Genomic DNA, 7,898 nt, shown 5'->3' with positions numbered 1-7,898 from the left:
TCATTCTCTGGCTTGTCTATCTAGAAAAGTGTGTAATAGTGTTTTCCATCATTTTAGGATGCTGGCTGTTCATCATACTGAAATGAGAAAGTTTGTGAGACGGTTGTATTTTGCTAAAAGTCCAGCAATAAAGTTAGATGAATTGAATAGGGCTCTGTTCCGTGGAACGGTATCAGATGTAGAGAAGGTTGTTGATGAAATTCAGTTTTGTTACTTTGGTCCTGAACAAAACAGTGCAGAGAAGGACACAGTAAATGAGGAAGAAGTGGAAGAGAATGTAGAACCCTTTGTAAGTAAGACATTTAATGATCACATAACAAAATTTGCAATAATCTCTAATGAAAGACCAAATATTACTTGTATTTGTTGCCGCAGAACTCATTATAGAAAACAAACCAGGTATGTTGATCTCTACAGAAAGAGTGAAAATGAAGATAATTATAAGTGGAAGGATTTTGCCACATATATATTTCTTGAAAATTGTTTTGAATTGGGTGAAGTTCAGCGTATTTGTAAATACTGTTACAACAAGTTAGAGGAAAATAGAATGCCGACCAGAGCTGTACATAATAATTTAGAATTGGATGCTATTCCTGCTGAACTTTCTGAATTAAATACATATGAGTCTATACTCATTCAATGTGTTCATCCGTTCCAGACCATAGTACGTATGGAGCCCAAAACTGGTAAATTACCTCCTTCAGATTTACTGAGAGGTTTAAAAGGTAGAGTGGTGTATTTGCCCTTGGATTTGAAAAAAAATATGGAAACTATTGATGCGGATACTTTGGAAACTGAACCATTAATTATTCTGGTTAATGGTGTACCTACAAAGAATAAGAAGATTTGGCAGGAGCTGGTAGATGTACGGAAAGTACAAAGAGCAAATTTGTATTTGAAAAGGAATAACAAATGGTATGAATCAATTTATATAGAAGAAGAAGAAGATTTACAAGAAGACACAGAAACACCAACTGGACAAATTGAAAAAGTGGACAAGTCAAAGGAAGATTCAAAAGAAGTTATGGGAGACAATATTGATCTATTTCAGATGAAGAAAGCAAAAGGAACTCCCGTGAGTGTATGGGAGGAGAGCTTGGAAGCTCGATGTTTTCCCCAGCTGTTTCCTAAAGGAAAAGGAGGACGATACGATGAACGTCCGGAACAGATTCCAGCTTCTGAGTATCGGACTACAAGACTATATGCTGAAGATCCCAGATTTCGACAAAGTATTCCTTATTTGTTCCATCTTTTATTTGAAAGCGACTTGTCTGCATTGTCTTATGCAGTAAATCACATTTTAAAAAGTGGAGTACATTTGCAAAATGTGTCTGCTAAGGATTTTATGGAGAAAGTGCAGCACCGAGATGATCATTTGGAAACACAACTGATCAATCTGATGGCTTGTCAGCGTGGGACAAATGAATATTGGTACCGACGCCATGGTGAATTAAAATGCATGTTACGGAATTTAGGAACACCAACATGGTTCGTTCCCCTAAGCTGTGCGGAGTACGCTTGGGATGATTTACTGGATTTTCTACGAGAGGCAAATTCAAACATTAAAAACATCGAATACAAGACAGTAGGAGAACTGTGCTCATTGGATCCGGTTAATGTTTGCAGATATTTCAATCATAGATTTGAGGCTATGATGTCCTTCATCTGCAATAAAAAAAATCCACCTCTAGGAGAAGTAGTGGATTTCTTTTGGAGAAAAGAGTACCAGGCAAGAGGTGCTCCTCATATTCATATGCTGTTGTGGATCAAGGATGCCCCAAAGTTTGGAACAGATACTGATGAAGCAGTGTTATCTTACATTGAAGAATATGCAACATGTGCTATACCAAAAAGCACAGAAGAGAAAAAGTTAAAGGAGCAAGTTTTACGTTTCCAAAGTCATCGGTGTGGAAAATACTGTCGACGGAAATACAAGAGCAAAGATAAATACTACACTAAATGTCGATTTGGATTTCCTAGACCTGTTCTTTCAAATGGAAGAGTTAACAGTTTTATGTCATCTGTGAGACATACTATCACAAGAAAATCACCTAAGAATACCTACAACCTTAAAAGAAAAGAAGAATCAAAAAATATAAATGACTACAACCCAGTGATTTTATCCATGTGGAACGCTAACATGGATATACAGTATGTAGCTGACAATTCCATTGCTGTTGCTCGATATGTAACGTCTTACATTACGAAATCAGAAAAAACAGAATTGAAGGAAATGTGGGAAGAGATTTCTCACGAGAAAACTGTCAGTAAGAAGCTGTGCAGTTTCAGTTTGAAGATGTTATCGCATCGAGAAATTGGATCCTACGAATGTTCAGATAGGTTATCTTCTGCAAGTCTCTACTCGAAATCAAGAAGAATAATTTGGGCAAGTTTAGGCCTTGCAGCAATGAGAAATCGGGTACTGAAATCTGTTGGAGAAATTGAATATTTGGCCGAGAATGACCCAGAAAGTACAGATATTTTGAAATCAAACATGTTGGACACATATTATCCCAAGAGAAGTCATCATCTGGAGAACATGTGTCTCTATGAAGTGCTGCAGAACTACATTTATTCACGGAAAGCCGCAGAAGACATCAACAATGGAAAATATAAAGTCATTGGTGAGGAAGGATGTTTGGTGAAGCAAACAAAAGGAAGTTTGATAAATCACCGGAAGCTGAGTTGCGACACTACTGACAAAAAGGAATTTTACTACTTGGCTCTTTTACAGCTGTTTAAACCATGGCGTACAGAGGATGAACTACTGGGAGAATTTCAAAGCTATGAAGATTCTTTTAATGCTTGCAAAGACAGCATACAATGCAATACATTCACAACTTATCTGCAAATGTTAAATGAAGAAATTGAACAGGAAACTACAATTGCAGCAGAAATAGCTAGAGACAGTTCTCAGGACAGCCAAAGTTCAGGAACACTCAGTCAAGATCCCCTAGGACAACCAATCGTTGAAAATGAAGCATCAATAGCCATGAATGAAGTGGAAACGGCTATGAATCAAGCTCAAGGAGAATTTATAGACTTACAAAATTTGGAAAGACAACTGAACGAAGAGCAGCAACAAATTTATGAAGAGATCAGAAAAATAATTGATCACGGATTTCTACATGAAAAAAAAGAGTGCTCATGCACATCATTTCATCCAATCAGGATGTATGTAAGCGGACAAGCTGGAACTGGAAAAAGTTTCCTAATAAAAGTCATCAGAAGCTACCTACAGCAAAAAACGGATTCTACTTTGTCTTGTGTGGTTACTGCTCCAACTGGGTTAGCAGCATATAACATAAAAGGAATCACTTTACATCGTTTGCTAATGTTACCAGTGGAGCATGAGAACAAAATACAATACAACAAGCTAACTGGAGAAGCATGCTTGGAAGTATTGAAGAAGATGCAAGTTCTCATTATTGATGAGGTGAGCATGGTATCGAACTTAATGCTTGCCTTTGTGCATTTAAGAATGCAGCTAATTCTGAAGACAGACTATGACGTGTTATTTGGAGGAAAACACGTCATAGTTTTTGGAGATCTTTTGCAACTTACTCCAGTTAAAGGACAACCAGTGTTTAATACTGTGACACATGAAGACACGAAGAAGTCATTGGGAAGCATCGGTAATACAAATATTTGGTCCTTCTTTGAGTACAAGGAACTTACAACTAATATGAGGCAAGCAAACAATGAAGAATATGGAAGTATTCTGAAAGATATCAGGATTGGACTACTCACAGAAGCTGGCAAAGAAGCATTACAGAGTCGGCTGCTACATAATTTATTTCCAAAGGAAGAAATAGTTGCAGAGAAGATATACAAGAACATTGCAGAAAACAAAAGTGTCATCTGCTTAATGCCAACTCTACGTGAATGCTCAATATTCAATGAGGAGCTTTTGAAATTGGAAAAGGAAGATATCAGGAAATTGGAAGCAGTGGACAAAATTGAGGATGGAAGAATTACTGTCACATTAACAGGCACACTGAAAAATAAATTGGATTCACTAGAGAAGAACATTTCCAAAACAGCTGGATTAGAAAAAAATCTATATGTTTGCATGAACTGTAGAGTATTTTTAAGGAGAAATTTGGATGTTGAAAAAGGTTTAGTTAATGGAGCTATGGGAAGAGTTGTGGGTTTTATTAATTATCAGAAAAAAGATGGAATTGAATGTTTAAAAATAAAATTTGATCAGATAGAAGAAGTTAAAGACATTTGTCGTTGTTCAGTTCGTTTCATGCTTGTGAAAGACTTATATGTACGTAGGAAGCAGTTTCCGTTTTCGCTAGCATATGCATATGCTGTAACTATTCACAAGTCTCAAGGATTGACTGTAGATTGTGCATTTGTGAACATTGGTTCAACTGTGTTCAAAGAAGGTATGGCATATGTTGCTTTGTCACGAGTGAAAACATTATCAGGTTTATTCATGATAGACTTTGATGATTCAAAAGTTAGTGCTGATACAAATTGTGTAAAGGAGTATAATAGATTAAGAAGAAGCTATGCTCCTCATTTAGGTCAGTATCCTGTGTTGGAGAAACGTGTAGTTTCTCGTAAAAGGAGAAATGAGAATATCTGTAATGAAGATGTAGAGAGGAGGAAAAAAAAAGAGGAGTGATGTAATTGCAAGCAAAAAGAATAAGGAAAATGAAGAACAGGTTGTAGGATGTTATTTTGAAAATAGCTCTGGTGTCAACTGCTACGCTAATGTAGTGCTGAATGTTGCATTTTATCTGGAAAGTTTGCAAGAGCAGATAATAGTAAATCAGGGAAAAAGATTCTGTTCTGTGCTGAGTCTCCTTTTTGAAAAGCTGAGTAATGATAAAACTCAAATAGAAAGTGCTACTGAAATTAGAAAAGTTTTAGATGTATGTTCAGGACGAACACAGTTTTCTCAAAATGTACAGCAAGACGCACAGGAATTCTTGATTTATTTTCTTCAGGTACTGGAAGAAGAAGGGGTTCCCATTGAAAATTTATTTGGTCTCTCTTATAAATGGGAACATAGTTGTGAAAACTGTTATAATATATGTGGCTCTAATGTTGATTCTGAAAGGTTTATTTATTTAACATTGCCAGAGAGTAAAACAGTCACTTTTGCTAAATTAGTTAAAGATGCTAATCATAGCATGCAATGCGGTGAGTGTAAATCTGACATGTTTTCAACATTAATTTTAAAGGAATACAGACAGTATGTAATTTTAATGATGCAACGATGTAGAGCTGATGGTTCAAAATTGGATACTTTAATAAAGAAGTTTACAGGACAGCAATTATCAATTTCAGGAAAAACTTTTGTAACAGTTGCAATAATTTTCCATGATGGACCTACTGTAACTTCTGGTCATTACACAGTTTATCTTAAATGTGAAAAAGGCTGGACACTGTGTAATGATTCCCAATTGATTTTTAAGCAACGTTTGCCTTTTGATTTAGCAAATTCCTATCTAATCTTTCTGAAACCTAAATTTTAGAGAGATTTGGAAACATCTGGACAAAACAATTTTACCATTTTATTGGATTACCATTTGGAATTTACAAATAAAAAGATTTAACAAATTATCATTTGGCCTAATGGAAAGGTAACCAATTGTAATGTGGAATTTTTCCATTTTTTAAGGAAACTTTGGAAAACCAAAAATTTAGAAAAAATCGGTAACATCTGCACAATTTAAATTTTGGAATGTTATTGGATTGCCATTGGAAATTTTTTCAAAAAAGATTTTTAAAATTACTATTTGGCCATGCGGAAAAGTAAACAATTCTATTGTGGACTTATTTAATTATTAATTAATCTTTCGGAAACCAAAATGTTACAGAGAATCGGTGACATCTGTACAATTTAAACTTTTGTTTTTTATTGGATTACCATTGGAAATTAAACAAAAAAAGAATTTTAAAATTACTATTTGGCCTAAAGGAAATGGAACCAGATGTATTGTGGAGTTATTTGACATATATTATTGTGATTATACTTCTGAAACAAAAATATCAGACGGTATTTTAAAGAAATAAGTATTGATAATAGATGATATTTTTTAAGAATATTATGCATTTCTATAAAGTTATGTTTATGCAAAAAGAGATTGTGGGCTTTTTTAAAAACAATCTTTGAGATTGTTAATTTTTTTTTTTGCCTGCTGTTAAATGATGAATGCAATTGCTTTCACAATTTATAGTGAAATGCAATATTTTCTGAAAACAGCAAAAAAAAGGCAAAAATATTTTTTGAAAAATATGTAAATATGTGTACTGTATTATTAAATGTTTTATTAAATATTAATACTTTTTTCTTTTTTTTCAGATTGAGATAGAAAATTTTCGAAAACTAGAACCATTTTTAAAGCAATTAAAAAAAAAATTAAATTAATAAATCTTTTTTTGAGTGGGTATGGTAAGTCAATAATGTCATGGTCCCTTTTTTCCACTTCTCTACAATCACATTTTCAGTTTTTAATTGTAGTCTCTCAAGGACCTTGTAATGTGATAATTGATTTTTAGTGTTTTTTAAAAAAATAAAATAAAATTACGCGTACCGTACGCGTACGGTAAAAAAAAAAAAAAAAAAGTTTTTAAAAAAATATATAAAAAATAGATGAAAGGTAAGGTTGGCTCTTAAAAGAGCCGTTGTGTTCATGCAGGGACAGAGGAAAGAAAGATTGGGAATATTAGATGGTACGACAAGTGTGCTGATCTATTTTACTGTTCACTAGGGAAATACTGGTCTCCCTATAAGTAATTAGATCGTGACAAGTGGCGCACCGTACTTCAACCCTCGCAAACCGAGGGTTAATTTCCAGAGGACCAGAAAAAGGAGATGCTCCCCCCACAGATGAAGGGTCACCTGACCTGCAGAAGAAGGACTCAGCCCTGCAGATGATGGTCCAGGCTGAGCTGCTGTGGATGTGCTTGGTTGATTTACTGAAGGGTTACCTTCAGTAAGTCGAGCATGTGTCCTTCTGTGTACATCCTTAAGGTGTCTCATCATGGTGTGATTCCCAAAGGAATACTTCCTGTCAGGATTACCTCTTGAAAGTACACGCTTACACAGCTTGCAAGTCACTAAGGGTGCATTTACCTTTTGCTGGCCTTCTGGAAAAGTAAAATACTCCCATACGTAAGAGGTCTTTTGTTTCCTCGCTCTCTGCCTCAAGGTAGTGCTGCTAGCCTCACTCTCAGAAGAGCTCTGCTGTTCTGCCATCGTATCACAAAGACAACCCAGCTCCTTCTCCTAAGGGATCACAAGCAGAAATGAGGGGAATGGGTGTGGTGTAGGAGAGTTCTAGAACTGAAAGTAGTTTCAACCAATCAAAAGTTGTGTTTCATGATCACATGACCTACCGTACGCTTACGGTACGCTTATGGCAAAAGTACGCATGCGCGTAAAAAAGACACGCGCTCGCGCGCATAACAGTCACTCCCCGACACTTCCGCGTAACGTGCGCGTGTAGCGTACACGCATACGCGCCCCACGCGGAGTACGTGCGGCTACTCAAATTGCGTAACTATACGCAAACAGCGTAGATAAATTACGGACATTGCGTAAACCGTACGCTTACCGCAAGCTTACCGTACGTGCACTAAAAAAAAATAAAAAAAAAAGGAAAAAATGTATTGCTAATAAATTTTACCTGTTTATTTTATAAAAAATGTTTAAAAAAAACATATTGTAGAATTTTAAAAATTTAACCATAGTCTTTAAAAAAGGATAGAATATTAAAATAAAAATATGTAAAAAAAAAAAGAAGAAAAAAAAAAAAAAAAATGCATTTAAAAAACCTTGCAAATTCACTGAAAAAACCATGGGTTTCGCACACGTTATAGTTAGGAATTAGCATTTAAAAAACCTTTGAAATTCACTGAAAAAACCATGGGTTTCA

This window comes from Triturus cristatus, chromosome 1_2 (assembly GCF_964204655.1).
Source record: "Triturus cristatus chromosome 1_2, aTriCri1.1, whole genome shotgun sequence".
Classification (NCBI taxonomy): Eukaryota; Metazoa; Chordata; class Amphibia; order Caudata; family Salamandridae; genus Triturus; species Triturus cristatus.
The sequence above is the reverse complement of the archived record's forward strand: the minus strand, read 5'-3'. Positions refer to the sequence as shown.